Source organism: Mastomys coucha, unplaced genomic scaffold, assembly GCF_008632895.1.
Source record: "Mastomys coucha isolate ucsf_1 unplaced genomic scaffold, UCSF_Mcou_1 pScaffold13, whole genome shotgun sequence".
NCBI classification, from domain to species: domain Eukaryota; kingdom Metazoa; phylum Chordata; class Mammalia; order Rodentia; family Muridae; genus Mastomys; species Mastomys coucha.
Window position 1 is genome coordinate 4549076 of NW_022196895.1, and position 20342 is coordinate 4569417.

The 20342-nt window shown below is 37.4% G+C and overlaps 1 protein-coding gene across 1 annotated transcript in view; it reads left to right on the plus strand.

Moving 5' to 3' along the window:
- Positions 1–20342, plus strand: part of Wac (WW domain containing adaptor with coiled-coil) — a 104879-nt gene that overhangs the window by 58438 nt on the left and 26099 nt on the right. The gene's annotated exons all lie outside the window — the stretch shown is intronic.

A 20342-nucleotide genomic window follows, 5' to 3' on the forward strand; every position in this document is an offset into this window, starting at 1 on the left:
GGGAGGGAAGGAGAACAAAGCTAGTCAGATGTGAATTGTACCTGTTGTAATAAACATGTTTAAACAAACACATTTTGTTACCTTTTTTTCCCTTCGGCCAGTACATAGTAGACTTTGAACTACATGAGGATTCTTTATCAAAACTATTCTTGTTGAATATTTATATCTTTATTACAAGTAATAATTCCTTATAGGGAGGTTTTGTTTAAAGCACATTAATAATAAATTGTGTAAAAGATATTTGATGAAAGTGAAATTCAGTCAGAATGAGGAAGCACTTCCCAAGTGCTGTCTTTGTTCAAGTTGGTTTATCTGACTCACTATTCTGACACTTCATTTTGAAGGATGTCTATGTTGTACCTAACTTTTCAAGTCTGGTGCTGACTGCTCTTAACACCACAAAACAGTTTGTGTCATGGAGTTTCCTGCTGTTACACAGAAACAGTGGGAAAGCTCAGCTTTGTATAGTGTTTCCTAAAGTATATTAAAATAAAAAAAGAAACTATTGCTACTATAAAGCTACCTTGGCTTTTTTTTTAACCCCTGTTTGCTTAAAAATTTTAGTCAACTTCCAGGATTGTACCAAATGATAAAAGAGTTTTTGTATGTATCAAAATTGTAACATCTGACTCAAGAGTTGCCATTGTTAGGGCAGATGTGTTCTTCCAGGTGTACAATCACCAAGGGATGATTTTTGCTTTAACACCAGAATCTAATTTTAACTTTCTAAAACACTGAGATCTAAATGTTACTTCTTTGCTTTGACTATATTTATTTAATTATACTTAAGCTACAGAAGGTAACATCAAAACTTTCTGTGACTTTAATCTGAAATGGATAGTATTGGTGTTTGGTGAAGCACAGGCTTACAGGAAGCTGACTTCCCCTTGTTACTCAGATGCTTTTTAAATATTAAGAAAAGACAAATGTCATGAGTTATGATGAAATGTCCAAACCTGTGCAGTTATTACCATTTGCTGAAGTGTTCTCATATGTGTTAATGGTGTCTTGAAGAGCTAGGTCAAGCTAAATCCTGTACAGTGTCATTTGGGGCAAAGGGCTACAGGTTTGTAGTGTAAGAGGGGACCATTTCCTGGTCAGGTACAGCTGACTTGTGAGTTGAGTAAGTTGTTTCTGTTGTCAGTACTCTATGTCACTATGTCACTGTTTTAGTGTTTACAACCCTAAGTGGATTAGTTAAATATTTTAGAAAAGATGCTTAATTTGAAATTTCATGAAGAATTTTGTAATATTTGACCCGATTGCATTTTTGTAGTAAAACTTTAAACATTGCCCTTTATTCACATGTGATGTCTGGCTCCTAACCTCCTGAAGTGACTAAGGCATATGTATTAGAGGAGGTTCAGTATCCTGGGTTAGCCTTAGGTGCCATGAACCAGGTAACCAGGTAACCAAGTTTAAGGAATTTGAAAATAGAAATTCTGCATAGCTCAAGAAAACCTTTCTGTTCCTCCAGCCTATTTAAAAAGTGAGTATTTAAACTTTAACTGCTTTTATTCCACGGGGTTGTGATAGATCTGGGACTGTAAATTAAAAAAAAAAACACAAAGTACTCTATACTCAAACTTTTTTTAAAAAGTAAGATTTTTGCTCCTTAAATAGATAGCATTATGTTTATTTCATGCTTGTAAAATAATCTTACGGAGGAAGTGCTGAAAACAAGCAAATGAGATTGCCTTTCCTATTTAATAGTCTGTATATAAATACCTTAGCTCTAAGGGAATTCTTCAAAGAGGAACATGCAGGAAAGACCATTTACTCACCTACCAGAGCCTTGAAGTTCCTGCTTCAAGCTACTGTGTTTAGGTGCTGAGTTTAAATATCCAGAGTTCTTTTCAATACTTGTAAACACTGCTTTTATTCTTGTATTTTTACAAAAGTGTTCAAAGTGATACAAAAAAAGTAATAAAAAATGTTTTGACTCTATGGTGCAGTTATTTCAGAACTGTGAAAAACACTTCAGGACAATATTGTGTATTTCTGAGGGAAATTTAAAAGACTTATTCTAGATAGCTACTTGTAATTGTTTTTAAATGTTCTCCCACAGTCTGAATCAATGTTCCTGGAATTCTAGGCATGCAGGTCCAGTACAGTGCTCTTATTGTATGCATGAATCCAGACTTTCATTTCCATTTCTTCCCCTTCCCCCAGAGGGCTTGTTCAGACTTTATCTAGAGGTCCTGTTGGACTTCACTGTCTGTCCTGAATCCTTGAGCTTTGAGGTATGCTGCATCCAGCTTGCCTTGGAGAAACTCATTCAGGTGGCCTCTGAACTGGGTCTGTGAGTTCCTGACCACAATCTGTAGATACTTGCCTTCATGAGGTGAGTACCTATAAAAGTTCTCTTTAGAATAGGTTCCCTGTAGTTACTCAAGACTCAAGTCCAAGTTTTTGCTCCTTGCCATATATAATCTACCCATCAGCCTTGCCTATCAAAACGCATTCAAAGCCTCTTATAGCAGTCCACCCTGCTGTCCTTAGACAAAGGTTTTCATAGGCTGGTGCCCGCCATTCTGTGCCTCTATACATACGTTGTCCATTAATCTGTATCTTTGCCTACATAGGATGTAAACCACACCCTGCATGTTTAAGTCTGCCAAATCTACCTACTCAGTTGGTATGAAGCACTGTGCTTCCCTTGCAGGTTGCAGGCCATATGCACTTAGTAGAACTAGGAAATCTTGCTGTCTGTTCATAGCATGTCCAGTTAAAACAGCACCACACAGTACTCTATACATTTTGTCTTGAGAATATAATATTTCCTTGATGCTGAATGAATTACAGCTGTCTGGCTTTAGAATTTAGAACCAGAATTTAGAATTTGCAAAGGTTATTAAAATCAATTCCTCTATGATTTTATTCTGAGTACTGGTAAAGCAAGAAAATAACAATAAAGTTATGAGGTGGTTTGATAATGGTTGAGTCTAATAAAAACAACCAAATAATAAATTCCCAATGGGCCTTAGTTATTAGCATGGTAAGATATTTCCTTGGGGCAGGAGGAATCAACTGAGCAAGTAGCAGAAGCCTGTGAGTTAGGGAGTAAGTTAGCCAATGAGAGCTAAGACACAGTTACTCCTGGGACCCAAGGGCATAAACCAGGAAGTCTTGGACCACCTTGGGTAGAATGGTGTGAAGCATGGGAGGAGGTGGTGGCTCTGGATTAGATCTTAGGTTCAGATGATTTCCCATTCACCCAACTGACATCTAGGAACAGTATACTCACTTTTTTTCTTTATTTTTTTAAAAAAATTATCTTTAATCTTTTGTTACAGTCCAGCCATTCTCCTCCTAGTCTGCCCTCAGACAGTTCCTCATTCCATTCCTCCTCCCACATGCACATGGCCAAGCTCAACAGGTATATGTTTTGGAAAACATGAAAATAACTATTTGAATAAATAGCACCACGGGCAAGTTCAAACCAAGTTTCACCTTTGTTCTTAGCCATTTTATATTTTAAGGCACACACAAAGTAGCCCGGAGAACACTCACTGTCAATGCTGTGCCAGGCTGTACTTCTGCAGATAAATTCCAGAAGTGGGTTTCCAAAGGTCATAATTAAAAGAATTGCTGAAGTGATACTGAAACTGTCAAGATGGCCTCAGATTTTAAAGTGGCAGAACATTTCTCCACACAGACAGCCCTCCTCTATGATCCAAGAACTGATGTCTGTAGTGAAAGGAACATAAGAGCATATGAGTACAGGCAAGCACGTTTACTAATCCCCAGTCAGTCTCGTGGGTTAAGTGGGAAATTGAATGTTAGAAAGCTGGGCCTGTGGGTGGTTAGCATGTGAGGATAAAAGTCACTACTAACCAGGGTCCCCACCGAAGCTGACAGAATTCCGTCCTCGCCTTCCCCGCTCAGTGCCTGCGTTGGCAGACCTTAGGTGGAAGCTCTGGGCCATTTCCTGCAACACCAGAAGGGAAGAGAATTGTTTTAAAGTGCGTTTTTGTATAAAAGAGGATTTTATAACCCCATTCTATATATCATACCTGATTAATCATCTCTGCTTCCCATTTGTTTTATTCCTTTAGGTGGTGTCCCCTTCTGTTTATGCATTTCACAACTTCCCGTTCCCCCATATACAAGTGTTCTCTCTCTTCTCATATTACTTTCTTTTTTAGTTTAGCTTGTGTGCCTAGCCTTTAATAACTGAGCCTCTTGCCATTCTTAACTATCCCCTTTTAATTTGTATTTACTAGTTGTATATGGGTATGCATGTGCCATTCTCACATGTGGAGGACACCATTGTGGTGTCAGTTCTTCCCTACCTTTATATGGGGAATTTAATTTGGACTCATGTCATTAGGCTTATGCCTCAAGCACATTTACCCTTTTGGTCATATCCTTCCACCATCAACTTTTTAAGCCAAAGAGGCAAATATAAGCTGCTGTTCTAACAGTGACCTCTACCAGAACAAAGAAAAAAAATACCTTATTTGAATGCCTTTTTGTAATTCTTATAAAAAAGTTCCAGTTTAATTCAGTAGCATTATTTTTATATTCTAAGTTTTGCTATAGTTACATCTGTTTATATGTATGTGGAGGTCAGGACAAATAAGGGGGTATACTTTCTCCTAGCAATTCAGCACTGCCAGCCTTAGCAGCCATCTTGATGCCTGCTCTATCACTTTGTTTTCCTTTGTGGACAGTATAATTGTATGCAATATGTTCTGATCATACTTCTACCCCTTTTGCCTTCTCTTATTTTCTCTCCACACCTATTAACTCCTGTAGAGAGTTAATTGTGTATTTTGTGTTTGCATAACCTGTCAAGCCTACAGCCTATGACTTGGGCAGAAAATAGAAGGTAGGACATTGGGGAGGCAGATAGAATTCTGGGATAGAGCCAGGCGCTGAGAGATCAGCCAGGGAAGATGTGGTGAGATGAGTGCATGGCACCTGAGTACAGGTAACCAGTCACGTGGCAGAATATAGTTTAGAATAAACAGGATATTTTGTCATATATAGTCAGAGATAGGACCAAAATATTTGTAAATATATTTTGAGTCATATTTCTGGGAGCATGAGACTGGGAGGAAGAACCAGGACTCAACTTTTAGAGATGGCGGTCAATTTATGGCGGCAGTTAGAACCTAACGTTGCAGCCTGAAAACATCCAGGTGAGGGAAAGTCAGGCTAGCAGGAAAAGGACAAAATCAGAGCAAAGCTAAAGTTTCCTAGAACAACACAAGAGGAATGACTGGGAACGAGATTCCCTAACCAAGGAACAGGAACCTGAAGAGAGATGGTAGTACAGAAGGCTTTTAAAGGAAGCCCCTACTAAATTTAAAATCAGAACACAGAGGTTTGGGCTTCTCCCAAGGTTGAGCACAGCAGCAACCAAAGGGAAGAATGAACTTCAGGTTACACACAGGATGCTGCTGCAGCAGAAGATGGCCAAACCCGTGGAGACTTCCCAGAGACCACAACTGGTTCTCCCAAGCTTGGCACAGCAGTTCAGCCTTGTCCTGTCATATGGGAATTAATGCTCTGCAGTCATGGAGAGCGGAAATGAAGCACTAGGTTGGGTGTTGCAGCCAGAATCAGGTGGAAGGCGGAAACAGCACAGCATGAGTTCAAAGGGCAGACACAGGAGACAGAAACAGATCTTTATGAATTCTACACCAACCTGGTCTACACAGTGAAGTCAGGCAAGACTCTCTGCTGATAGATACAGAAGTAGATATTGCAAAGAACAGTCTAAAATTCAAAATTTTTTCCTTAAAGGTACTATGTAAGTTTTTAATAATAATTGAAATGCCCTTAGTAATTTCAAAATAAGCATACATCTTAAATTTACATAAAGAAAAGGCAACATAGATATATTTATTTATGAAGTTTATCCACATAAGTATGTCTCTAATTTCAAATTGAAAGATAATGCTTTTTCTCTTGCCAAAAAGCATTTTGCCCTAGGAAAGATATATTCTGCTAGTCAGTGTAAGAACCTTGAGTTAGGATTGAGGCAGATAAGGAATCCAGAAACCACTGGACAAGAGAAACTTCTAAAGAATAATACTGTTAAGCTTATTAGCTATATTGCACATTAATTATCATCTTGGCAATACAGTATAAAATGGGTTTAGTTAGAGGAGATAAATACACATTATAGAGAATATTGTTTTAAATTTAACAAGACAAAGAATGCCAATTGAAGTCTAAATATGATGTGCCATCATAGCATACAATTGGATACGCTAACAGTCAATGGTCTAATGAAAAAGTGACATACACTGGGGACTTGCTACCCCCAATGAGGTAGGGTGTCAACCCTATCTAAGCAATTAGGCTCATTAAATGTGGGCTCCCATGGGACAACTAATTACAGCTCCCCCTAGCGTATGACACATAGATCTAAGACAAAATCCTAATTATGCAATTTTACTTGGGAATATGCTTACCCAGTAAAAAGGAAGGGAATTTGAATAAAGTTGAATATAGAAAAAGATATTAAGAGAGAAAAAGATAAATCCATATACATAATAATCTCCAAAGTAGAAAGAAATAAAAATTGACATAAATGTTTTCAAGGATACACAGGTACTAAATAAATATATCCATCTCATTACTTGGCAGTAAAAGGCAGGGACATATAGATTCCTTGTGACCACGTTCAAGGCCAGCCTAATTTATGAAACTAATCCAAGTTAGGCCATGATACACAGAGAAAATTTATCTCAATAAATAATAATAACAGTTTTAAATTATCAAAATAAAAACGCTTATGTTCAATGGTTAGAATGCTATTGCACATCCTCTGAGAGGTCAAAATGGATCAGATCTAAGTAGGAAAGGGTGTGCTAGATTAAATCAGTCTATACTTCCAATAATTTCAAACTGCTGGACAAGGAACGTACTATGTTTGGAGAGAGGCTCCATATTTGTGTTAATAGGGAAGAAGAAAAGGTTTTGGATTTTTTCCAAGATAATAAAGATCATGTTTGATACCCTCTGCAGAAAAAAAGGAAGAAAATGAAAAGGACCAAATGAACCAGAAAGGTATAATGCTAAACCTCTATTGAAACAACTCTGAAATGGACTAGGACATATGTATGTCTCCAGCCAGAACTTAACCTTACATGGCCAATAAATCTCGTTGGCTACAGATTTCCCATAACTTAATATTACATGCCATCCTTTTTTTCTTCTTTTAAAGATTTATTTATTTATTATATGTAAGTACACTGTAGCTGTCTTCAGACGCACCAGAAGAGGGCGTCAGATCTCATTACGGGTGGTTGTAAGCCACCATGTGGTTGCTGGGATTTGAACTCATGTCCTTCCGAAGAGCAGTTGGTGTTCTCCCCCACTGAGCCATCTCACTAGCCTGCATGCCATCCTTTCATATGGCATGAAGATGTATAGTGCAGTTTGATTATATGATCAAACTAACTTCTAAAGAAAGACAGTTGTCTTTCATTTGCTCAAATATAGAGCAAAAATCATCCTTCATTAATCGGTACACCCTGCACATTCCATAACATATCTTTATATAACTATATATTGCTTGTAAAATTTGTTGTTGCCAAATAAAAGGTCAAAAAAACAGTCCTGGCAAGATCCACCTTGAGGATGCTGAAATGCCTGATCCTACCTCAACTACATAGATGCTATTTCCTCGAAAGATGTGCTTCTGGGACACCTTCAGAACAGCTAGGTCACTTGGTTCAGCCTTTCACACTGTTCCAATTGGGACTTCATTTAAGCCTGCACTTTCTCAGAATACAGAGACTGGACAACAAACACTACAGCAGATACCTTTCTTCTTCTTCTTCTTCTTCTTCTTCTTCTTCTTCTTCTTCTTCTTCTTCTTCTTCTTCTTCTTCTTCTTCTTCTTCTTCTTCTTCTCCTCCTCCTCCTCCTCCTCCTCCTCCTCCTTCTTCCTCTTCCTCTTCCTCTTCCTCTTTTCCTCTTCTCCTTCTCCTCCTCCTCCTCCTTCTCCTTTGATTTATTTATTTATTTATTTATTTATTTATTTATTTATTTATTTGTGTGTAGGTGAGTACACGGTCACTGTCTTCAGACACACCAGAAGAGTACATCGGATCTCATTACAGATGGTTACTAGGAATTGAACTCAGGACCTCTGGAAGAGCAGTCAGTGCTCTTAACTACTGAGCCATCTCTCCAGCCCCCTCTTTATTTTTAATTAATTGTTTATTTACATTCTAGATGTTTCCTCCCTCCACAGTCCCCCCTGCCAGTTTTTCATTCCACTCCCCTTCCCCTTTGCCTCTGAGAGGGTGCTCCCCCAACCCCATGGCATCCCCCTTCCCTGAAGCCTCAAGTCTTCTACAGTATTAGGCCCATCCTCTCCAACTGAGGCCAGATAAGACAGTCCTCTGCTACATATGTACAGGGAGTTTTAGACCAAACTTTTTGGTTGGTGGCTTAGTCTCTGACAGCTCCGAGGGATCTGGGTTTGTTGAGACTGTTGGTCTTCCTATGGAGTTGCCATCACCTTCAATCTTTTCCCTTAATCTTCCATAGAGGTCCTGACCTCAGTGTAATGGTTAGCTGTAAGTATCTGTATTTGTCTTAGTTAGTTATTTGTAAAGCCTATCAGAGGAAAGCCATGCTAGGCTTCTGTGTGTAAGTACAATATAGCATCTGTAATAGTGTCAGGGTTTGGTGCCCACCCATGAAAAGGATCCCAAGTTGGGCCAGCCACTAGACAGCCTTTCTTTCAGTCTCTGCTCTGTTATTGTCCCTGCAGTTCTTTTAGACGGGAACAATTCTGGGTCAGAAATTTTGATAGTGGGTTGGTAACCCCATCTTTCCACTGTCTATCTATTAGAAGTCGTCTCTTCAGGTTCCTTCTCCCCACTGTTGGACATTTCATCTAAGGTCATCCCCACTGAGTCCTGGTCTCTGGGACTTTCTAGAGGGTCCCCCTGAGGCTGCATATTTCAATTCATTCTTCTGGCCCTCTGGATTTCTCTACCACCCCCCCCCATTCCTGATCCTGTCCCCCCTTCTCCCCTCGCCCTCCTCTCTCACCCACAAGTCCCTCCCTCCATCCCTCTGCCTCCCATGACTATGCTATATATGAAATTGTCTGGACTTAGGAAAGGCAAGGGAGAAATGTAATTAAATTATAGTTTCAAAAATAAAAAAAAAAACACATGAAGATGTTATCAGAATCTCAGAAGTGGATATCTGGAGGCTATAGTAAAAATGTACAAGAAATAGTTCCTTCTAGGTTTCCAACTCAGAGCTGGAAATGGCCATAAGCTTGGTACACAATGCTAGAATAGCTTGCTGTATAAAAAGCATTACAAAAGAAGTCACCTGGAAACAACCCAAATGTCCCTCAACAGAGGAATAGATACAGAAAATGTGGTACATTTACACAATGGAATACTACTCAGCTATTAAGAACACTGACTTCATGAAATTTGCAGGCAAATGGATGGGACTTGAAAACATCATCCCGAGTGAGGTAGCTTAGTCACAAAAGAACACACACAGAATGTATTCACTGATAAGTGAATATTAGCCCAAAAGTTCAGAATACCCAAGATTCAGTCCACAGACTATATGAAGCCTAAGAAGAAGGAAGACCAAAATATGGATGCTTCAGTGCTTTTTAGAAGGGTGAACATATTACTCACAGGAGGAAATATGGAGACAAAGTGTGGAGCAGAGACTGAAGGAAAGGCCATCCAGAGACTGCCCCACCTGGGGATCCATCCCATATAAAGTCACCAAACCTGGATGCTATTGTGGATGCCAGGAAATGCTTTCTGATGGAAGCCTGATAAGGCTGTCTCCTGAGGCTCTGCTAGAGCCTGACTAATACAGAGGCTGATACTCATAGACAACCATTGTACTGAGAGAGGAGGTCCCCGATGGAGGAGTTGGAGAAGGAACTATAGGAGCTGAGGGAGTTTGCAGCAACAGTGGAGGGAGCAACCATGTCAACATGCCAGACCACCCTGGAGCTTCTGGGGACTGGCCCACCAACCAAAGAATACACACGGAGGGACCCATGGTGCTGGCTGCATATGTGGCAGAGGATGCCCTTGTTGGACATCAGTGGGAGGAGAGGCCCTTGGGCCTGAGGGTGTTTGATGCCCCAATGTAGGGGAATGGCAGGGTGGGAAGATGGGAGTGGTTGGATAGTTAGGGGGTGAGCACCCTCATAGAGGCATGGAGAGGAGGGGAGAGGGGGTTTCCAATGGGGAGACCTGGAAAGGGGAAACCATTTGAAGTAAATAAAGAAAATATCCAATAAAAAAAAAAAGAAGTCATAATGCAGGATCTCACCCACCAAAATGTTAAATATAGGTATCCATGGAGAATTTTCAGTGACAGTGCTGTCATTTACACAAACAAAAATATGGATAACTAGATTGAAGAAAAGCAATTGCAAGGTCTTTCCACCTACTTTATAACCCTAATTGGACTGGGTGAGAAGTAAGGAAGAATGGGTTATTAAAACAGCAGCTAAAGGGCTGATGAAATGTAGGAGCCATCAAGAATATACAGTGCTTTTTTGAGTTTAGTTCCCAAAACTCAGGTAGACAGTTCACAGCTAACTATGATTCCAGCTCCAGGACATTAAAAGACCTTTTCAAGACTCCAAAGGCATCCTCGCTCCTTTGCACAAACCGAGACTCAGATACTATGGAAGTTTTATAAGAATTGCACCCATGGGCTCATTATTTGAAAGCTTAGTCATCATGGAGTAGCACTGAGAAAAAATTAGAGGAGGTGTGATCCTGTTTAAGGAAGTGTGTCACTCACTGAAGATGGGGTTAGGAGTTGCAGAACCTCAAATCAGGCCCAGTGCCCCTCTCTCTCTGCCTGTATATCAAGATGTAGCTTTCAGTTCCTCCTGCAGTACCATGGCTCCCTGCATGCGCCTGTTCTCCCCAGTATGAGGATAATGGGCTAAATCTCTGAAACTATAAGCATGTACCCAATTGAATGCTTCCTCATGCGTTGGTCATAGTGTGTCCTCACAGAAATAGACAAGTGACTAAGACACATAAATATAATTACAAATTAAAAAATATATCTTCAGCCGGGCAGTTCACAGAGTGAGTTCCAGGACAGCCAGGACTACACAGAGAAACCCTGTCTCTAAAAAAAACAAAAAAACAAAAAAACAAAAACAAACAAAAAATATATATCTTCAAAAACAAAAGGATTTTTAAAAAGCCAGTAATGATTATTGTGATGGTTTGTATACACTTGGGCCAGGGAATGGCACTCTTAGGAGGTGTGGCCTTGTTGGAATACATGGGGCTTTAATATCCTAGTCCAAGCTGCCTGAAAGTGAATATTCTGCTAGCAGCCTTCAGATGAAGATGTAGAACTCTCAGCTCCTCCTGCACCATGCCTTCCTGGATGCTGTCAGGTTCCTGCCTTGATGATAATGGACTGAACCTCTGAAACTATAAGTAGGCCCAATTAAATGTTGGTCTTCTAAGAGTTGGTCATGTTGTTTATTCACAGCAATAAAACTCTAACTAAGACAATTATGTAGAGAGGAAACACTGCATATGTGGAAAAGGGGGCTCCCAGAGATAATTGGTTTATTGAATGAAAATCCTAGTGACTCGATGTTGTTGGCTAGGGGACTCTCTAAGGTCCTACAAAGCTAAAAGGATATGGCCTTTGTTCACTTCTAGAATCAGGAAGAAGCACTTCATTGTCGAAGATACCACATAATTTGGTTTTAGAGAAATAAAGAAATAAAGAGACACATGGAGAAATAAAGTTGGGATTGTGTTTCATACTCCATTTGTATTCACTAGCTTTCAGAGGACCAGGTGTTACTGTGTGGCTTTCTAGGGACTAATTATCACCAACAGTACTGCTTGTCTGTGGATCCTGTGTGCTACAGTACCAGAATTCCAAGCATGATTTGGCTGCTAGTTCAACATAAGCCATTAATTTTCTTTTTTATTTATTTATTTAATTTTATTTTATTTTTTTAAGTTTTACTGCATTTTAATGAGAAAAGTTACATGATTTCAATTTATCTGAATTTGTTAACATTTAAAAATGTATTTTAAGTAAATAGAATTAAGTCACATTCTTGTTTTCCTTTTGTACCCCAACTCCTCCCAGAGACCCCCCTTCAATACCTACAATATCTTTTTTGTCATATTCTTTAAAATTCATAAAATACTACAATAATAAAAATGAGTACTATAAAAGTTGTTTGATATAAAACAACAATCAATTTAACAGTCTTATGTAGATGCTTGTCTATGGCTATACTGAAAATACATATGTTTTTCTCAATATAAATTTTAAATAACTCCAAATGTATTAACTGTATATCTCAAAATAATACATCACTACTAATATTTTCATCCATGAACATAAATATATAAAGTGTTTTTGTTTGTTTGCTTTATATTTAGTAGAGCTTAAAATCTTGGCTCTTACTGTGGTAACTTGTACAAGAGTTACAACCGTCAAGCAAAGCAGTCAGTCTTACTTTTTGTTGTTCTCTTACAACCCCCCTCCCAATTTAATTGTCTACATTTCTTTTGGGTATATAAATACTTTTAAAATATGTAAGCTGTTCTGAAAACCATAGTATAGTATAAAAACATGAAATAAACAATACTACTGATAGAGAGGCTGAGATAGGAGAAGCAAGATCTCAAGACCATTATGTTGTACACAGCAAGACACTGTCATGATAAACAAGCTGAAAGTGTATATGGATTGTATAATATTGGACCTATTTCTGTAATTACCAAATTAGAGAGACCATTGGATGACAGTTAATAAATTTCTAATTCCTCATATTTTTGGATTCAATAGATTAGGATATGTTGGTAATATTAATTTTTATATTAAGATATTTAAAAAGTAATTGATACTTCCTGTTGTTTTTGTTGTAAGAGGTGGAATTAGGTTTGTGTGGATTTGTTAAAAGATTACTTTCTTGCTTCTTCTAGGGTGTAGTTTTGCTCCTTATGTTGATTTTTTCCATCTATTATCCTTTGTAGAGCTGGATTTGTGGAAAGATATTGTGTAAATTTTGTTTTGTCATGGACTATCTTATTTTCTCCATCTATGGTAATTGAGAGTTTTGCTGGGTATAGTAGCCTGGGCTGGCATTTGTGTTCTTGTAGGGTCTGTATGATATCTGCCCAGGATCTTCTAGCTTTTATAGTCTCTGGTGAGAAGTCTGGTATAATTCTGATAGGCCTGCCTTTATATGTTACTTGACTTTTTTCCCCTACTGCTTTTAAAATTCTTTCTTTCTTTAGTGTATTTGTTGTTTTTATTATTATGTGACGAGAGGAATTTCTTTTCTGGTCCAGTCTATTTGGAGTTTTATAAGCCATTAATTTTCTAATGGAACTGTTCTGTGATAACATTACAGGTCCTTCAGTATGTAAATCATTGCTTTCATTCTTTCTAATTCTCTTATTATCAATAGAAGGTACTAGTCAATGATGTGATAGCACAATGTCACATTAATTACTCTACATACCTGGATAATGAATAGTATGTTTATATTAATCTGTGGTGAATAATATATAGCTCCACTTGGTCAGATACTTCAATTTGCTGCCATCTAAACTGTGAGGAATAAAAGTTGAAAGCACATGGTTCTTCTCAAACACATTTAGTACAAAGTGCTTATTTCATATCTTTCCCACATTACTCACTCCAAGAATTTCCATTACTAAGAATTAGTTTATTTTTCTACTGGCTAATATGGACCTACATCCCATTTTTGTCTATTAACTCCCTGATTTTACTTTTTCTTTCCTCAGTATCCCACTATTTTCCTCTTTACTTATATTTCTCAAGTATTGCAGAAATCTGACACAGCTCCCTCAACGACTAGCTCAGTATTACCTGTTGCTCAAGGTTGAAAATGTGAGTCTTCTGATTCTTTCACATGCACTTCGGATTTCTTTGGCTGATTAAAATAGTATGTTGTTTTACAAATACACTCTAAGTAATGGATATTTTAAAAATTTATTACTTACTATTTTCTACATACATTATTTCTTTTGTGTCTTCATATTCTCTTTGCTGTTGAATGAGTATATCCCCTAGCAGTTTCTCAGATGATACTAGGCTCATTCATATTCTGTCAAATTAGTATTGGTAATATGTTTCAGAAAAATCTTACTGGTGTTAATAAACATATTTTATGTCCTGGATTTAAAAATTCTACAATAAAGTATAGTAAATATGTATTGAAAACCATCAGGAAATGCTTAGGCAACATTTTCATGCACAGAGAACTCACAAAATACTTCAACTAAAATTGGGAATGAGGAAGAAAATTCTCACTCCTGCTATTCAACTAAATTACTTAGGACAAATAATTCAGTGGGTGGTAGTGGTGCACGCCCTTAATCTCAGCACTTGGGAGGCAGAGGCAAGCAGATTTCTGAGTTTGAGGCCAACCTGGTCTACAGAGAGAGTTCCAGGACAGCCAGGGCTACACAGAGAAACCCTGTCTCGAAAAAACCAAAACCAAAACCAAAACCAAAACCAAAACTAAAAACAAAACCAAAAAACAAAACCTAAAAAACAAACAAACAAACAAAAAGACAAATAATTCAAATAATGCAAAACTTTTCTCATTCAGTTGGAATTTCTATGAGAATATGTAATGAAAACAGATCATGAATAATCAAAACTTAATTCTCTGCTTCCTACTATTGTGAAGACAAACAGAAAACCCTAGGTTCAATGTCAATTTGTCCAGTACTGCCCCTGTCTGACATGCATGCAGTGGAAACACCTTTACCCTCAACCTCAGGAACATCTCTGACCATCAGATTGCATGATCACTCTCATCCTGACCCAAAAACAATTTTTCTTCAAATTCTTCAATAAATATGCTGTTTATTGGTATCTGATCTGGTGTTTTTTCCTGTTGTCTGGCCTATCATTGAACACTAGACCTTTACCTGGAATATTCCCTGTTTAACAGCTCAAAGTGGGCTTTTGGTAATTCAAATCTGTATACATTTAATAATCTTAGAGTAAAGGATACACATTCATATATTTTGTGTGTCTTGGTAGATTACATAAATTTGGAATTATAGCACCTTGTATCTACATGGAACAATGGGTCTTAGAACATATATATCCATTAATCTCATTGGATCAGCATTTTTAAACTTTATTTTCTTCATTGAGGTTTGAAAAAGTTAGATTATTTTTGGTTGGTACTTCAAAAGTATCCAGTCTGGAAGCAGGTGTTGCATTCCAGGCAGTTCTATTGGATATGTGAGTGCCCCGACCCGCAGGAAGGTGGAATGAGGACTAGGGGACCACCTGGAAGAGAATGAAGGGACAAGAGACACAAAGAACGGACAGCAAGTGAAGAAGTCTGATCAAGCTGACAAATTTTTATTGTTCCCACACTTGGTTATATTCTCATAGAAGCAGGATATGGGTAAGGGAAGGCAGTAGGGTTGCTTTGTCTCCCGGGAAGCACAGGTATTCTCAAGACCAGGATATTGGCTAGGTAAAAAGTTCAGCAGGGGAAACAGAACAGAATAGGTGCTAGGTTCCTGTCCGTAAGATCCATAGTTGTTTGTTCCCAACAGAGCTTGTAGCTAGGCACCTGTCTGCAAGGTCTATAGCTATGTGTTCTGACAAGGTAGCTAGCATTCAGACTACCGTAAGATCTATAGCAGGTGTTCTCATAACGAAATGGGTTGCTACATATCTAACAACAAGATTTATAACTATTTGTTCTCATCTGTGCTAGGACTTTCCCACAAAGGCTAAGACTTTGTGCTAGTAAGCAGTTATGGCTGACAAAGCAGTTAATGTTCAAACAAGGTTGCTCCCAACATGTGAGCATATTCTCTTCTTAAATGAAAATGAAGAAACCTTCCATTGGTGTTGACAGGATAAACAAAGCTTTCATGTTGGCATGGATGTCTGGAAGTATGACAACACTATTGTCGTGTGAAGTATCACCCCTTCTTAGAAATCCAATTCAGGCTTACTACTTTTATATCCTCCATGCCATAGGTAGACTCAAGCACAGACACACCATGAAAATGTCATTATATGTAGAGAAGGCCTTTGACAAAAATCTAACATCCCTTCATGATTTAAGCCACAGAGAACCTAGAAATTAGTAAAGCATTTCTTCCACAGAATCAAGGCAACAAACAGTAATCCCACACAATGTTTTCCTACATAGAGAACACACAAATCCTTTCCATTAAATCGGGAAAAGGACTTGGATGACCATCCTCACTCCTTCTGTTCAATAAAATATTTGAAATCTTACATTTAGGTAAGTCAATGGAAGGAAGGAATGGAATGGAAAGGAAGGGAGAACCATGAGGGGAAGAAGTGAAACAAGTTATATGAACAAATGAAATGTTTCTATACAAGAAAGACCCTAATGTCTCTAGGTGCAAACATCTATGGGTGATAAGCACATTTGGAACAGCCACAAGATATAAATTTTAGGCAGAAAAAAAGCACTCTATGTGTATATGGTCTGCAAACATACTGAGATAGATCAATGAAAAAATATATTCAAATAGCTTCAAATGATAATAATAAATTGAAACACTAATCAAAATCAGCCAACTGTAAATGAAAGCATAAGTATTAGTGTGAATGTGCAGGCATTACCAGAAGCTGGCACAACTGGAATAAGTAGTGCTAGAATACAACCATCTTTCCAAAAAAAAAAACCAAAACCAAAAAAAACTTAAGAGCTTCCTCCTCAGAATTATAGTAAAATGTTCACAGAAATTATATCCACAATCTTGATTTTGTATGGATACATTAAATAACAGGAAAAGTGAAACCAATAAACAACACTGAAACACACACATGCACACACACAAACACACAAATAGAAAAGCAATAACAATCAAAAACAAAATGATAATGTTAAAAAATAATGAAACTAAACGTGCTATAAGTTTCACCATAGAGATTTCAAGTTGCACTTACAGAATAGCAAACCATCATGGCACTGGACTAAAATTTAGATGTTTTGATAAATAACAGAGCATTTCATTCTCTCAAACCATCTAGATTCCACATCCAGTTTATATATATATATATGTATATATATATATATATATATGTATATATATAATTGAATTGTTATGGACAAACTGGGTAGTAACATTTAGAAGACTGCAGCTAGACCCTTCTCTTCAATGTCTACAGACCTCAACTCCAAATGCATCCAGTCTGTAAAAATTAGAACTGAAACTATGAATATAATGCAAAAGAGTGCATGATAAAAACATTACTCCTTGGCACACTAAAGGCCTTTCTGAATGGGACCCTGGAAGCACATGCTTCGAAAGTTAATAAATGGGGCCACAGGAAACTAAACAACTTCTGAAAAAGTCAAGAATATCACCACTTAATGGAGAGACAAGCACACATTTAACAACAGAATTTGTGACAAGGGTATGTAAGTACCTTCAACTATATAAACAACACACCCATTACACCACTATACAATATGGGTCATGAACTGAAATTTGACTCTATCCCTTACATACACTGTATTTAGCTATGACATACACAGAAGTGATTTTTAAATTTGGACAATTATTTGCCATTTGTGAAAGGATAACAATAGCTTGTGACTGAATTCTAAGAAAATAAGTATAAAATAGCCTAAGTGCTTTCACTGTAATATCAAATTGGTGTTCTAGTAACTATACAAAGTAGTTTAAAATGTACATGATTTTGCATATGGTGATATTATCAGAGCCAACACAATAAAGTCAGTAATGTGAATTCAATTTTTAATATTAAGATACTGGTAGGGCCCCTCATGGGACAGCCATGCCAGCCTTCTGTCTGTAAGCACATCATAGCATCAGTAATAGTGTCAGGCCTTGGTGCCCTTTCATGTAATAGATCCCAAGATGGGCCTGTCATTGGATTGTCTTTCTTCAGTATCTTCTTTATTTTTGTCCCTGCAGTGCTTTTAGACAGCAACAATTCTGGGTCAGAAACCCTGTGGGTTAGTAATCCTGTCCCTCCTCTTGAGGCCATGTTTATCTACTGGAAGTGGACTTTAAGAGTTCTATCTTCCCATTGCTGGGCATTTTGGTTAAGCTCACCCCCATTGAAACCTGACAGTTTCTCACCTCCCAGGTTTTGATACTTTCTAGAAGGTCCCTGGACCTCTCATCTCTCAAGGCCCTCAGAGATTCTCTCTTGTAAGCCCCGATACTTGATCCTGTTCTGCTTTTCCCCTCCTCCTCCTGCCTTTCCACCCAGGTCCCTCATTTTTTTCTGGCTGCCATAATTATTTCTTTACCCCTTCTTTTTTTTTTAAATTGATTTAAGTTTCATCGCATTATGATGAGAAAAGATACATGATTTCAATTTATCTGAATTTGTTAACATTTAAAAACATATTTTAAGTAAATAGAATTAAATCACATTCTTGTCTCCCCTTTGTACCCCAACTCCTCCCAGAGACCCCCTTCAATACCTATAATACCTTTTTTTCATATTCTTTAAAATTTATAAAATATTATAACAATAAACATGAGTGTTATAAAAGTTGTCGATATAAAACAACAATCAATTTAACAGTATTATCTAGATGCTTGTCTACAGCAATACTGAAAATATATATGTTCTTCTCAATATAAATTTTAAATGTCTCCAAACATATTAACTGTATATTTTAAAATAATACATCACTACTAGTATTTTTTAAATGAACATAAATACATAAAGTCTTTTTGTTTGTTTGTTTGTTTTGTATTTAGTAGAGCTTAAAACCTTGGCTCTTACTGTGGTACAAGCCCAAAATAAGAACAATTTTTAGACATTGGATTTCATTGTAATAAGGCTGTACTTCAATGTCCCTCACATCACCAAAGGATTTTTCCTCCATTGTAACTAAACTGTGAGTTGACAGTTCTGCTGCACCAAGGAATGCATTATAGGCACGATTTTTGGATACAGACTTCCTGCTATGGTCAAAGCTATTTGACTTGAGTGAGTGACTTCATTCTCAGCCCACAGAGAACAGGTTCCATTCATTTAAGAAATGATGTGTGGATTAAGATGGTCTATCTATGAAGTCATTCATCAACTGTTTCAATGAACAATGGTTCAGCTTGGAGGGTGGCACAGACATTAGGTAAGGGTAAGAATTTGGTTCATTGGCTGTGATAATTTGGAAAAGCATTCATCTCAGAGAAAGAGTAACTTGTAAAGTCCTCTTCTTCAAACTTTATACAATAGTTACAAACATCAAGCAAAACATTCAGTCTCAATCTTTGTTGTTCTCTTACAAGGCCCCTCCCAATTTAATTGTCTACGTTTCTTTTGGCTGTATAAATACTTTTGGAGTATGTAAGCTTTTCTGAACCATGGTATAGTGTAAAAACATGAAATAAACAATACTACTAATAGAGAGGCTGAGATAGGAGAAGCGTGATTTCAAGACCATTATGTGGTACACAGCAAGACACTGTCATGTACAAACAAACAGAAAGTATATATGGAATGTACAATATTGGACCTATTTCTCCAACTACCAAATTAGAGAAACCATTGGATGACAATCATAAAATTTCTAATTCCTCATATTTTTAGATTTCAATCGATTACGATGTGTTGGTAATATTAATTTTCATATTAAGATATTAAGAAAAAGTAATTGTTACTTCCTGTTATTTTTGGTGTGAGAGGTTGAAATTAGGTTTGTGTGGATTTGTTGAAAGATTACTTTCTTGCTTCTTCTAGGGTGTGGTTTTGCTCCTTATGTTGGTGTTTTCCATCTATTATTCTTTGTAGGGCTGGATTTGTGGAAAGATACCATGTAAATTTTGTTTTGTCATGGAATATCTTGTTTTCTCCATCTATGGTAATTGAGAGTTTTGCTGGGTGTAATAGCCTGGGCTGGCATTTGTGTTCTCTTAGGATTTGTATGACATTTGCCCATGATCTTCTAGCTTTCATAGTCTCTGGTGAGAAGTCTGGTGTAATTCTGATTGGACTGTCTTTATTGACCTTTTTCCCTTACTGCTTTTAAAATTCTTTCTTTGTTTAGTGCATTTGGTGTTTTGATTATTATGTGACAGGAGGAATTTCTTTTCTGGTCCAGTCTATTTGGAGTTCTGTAGGTTTCTTGTATGTTCATGGGCATCTCTTTCTTTAGGTTAGGAAAGTTTTCTTCTATAATTTTGTTGAAGATATTTACTGGCCCATTACATTGGGAATCTTCACTCTCTTCTATACCTATTATCCTTACGTTTGGTCTTCTCATTGTGTCCAGGATTTCCTGGATGTTTTGGGTTAGAACCTTTTTGCTTTTTGCATTTTCTTTGACTGTTGTGTCAATGTTT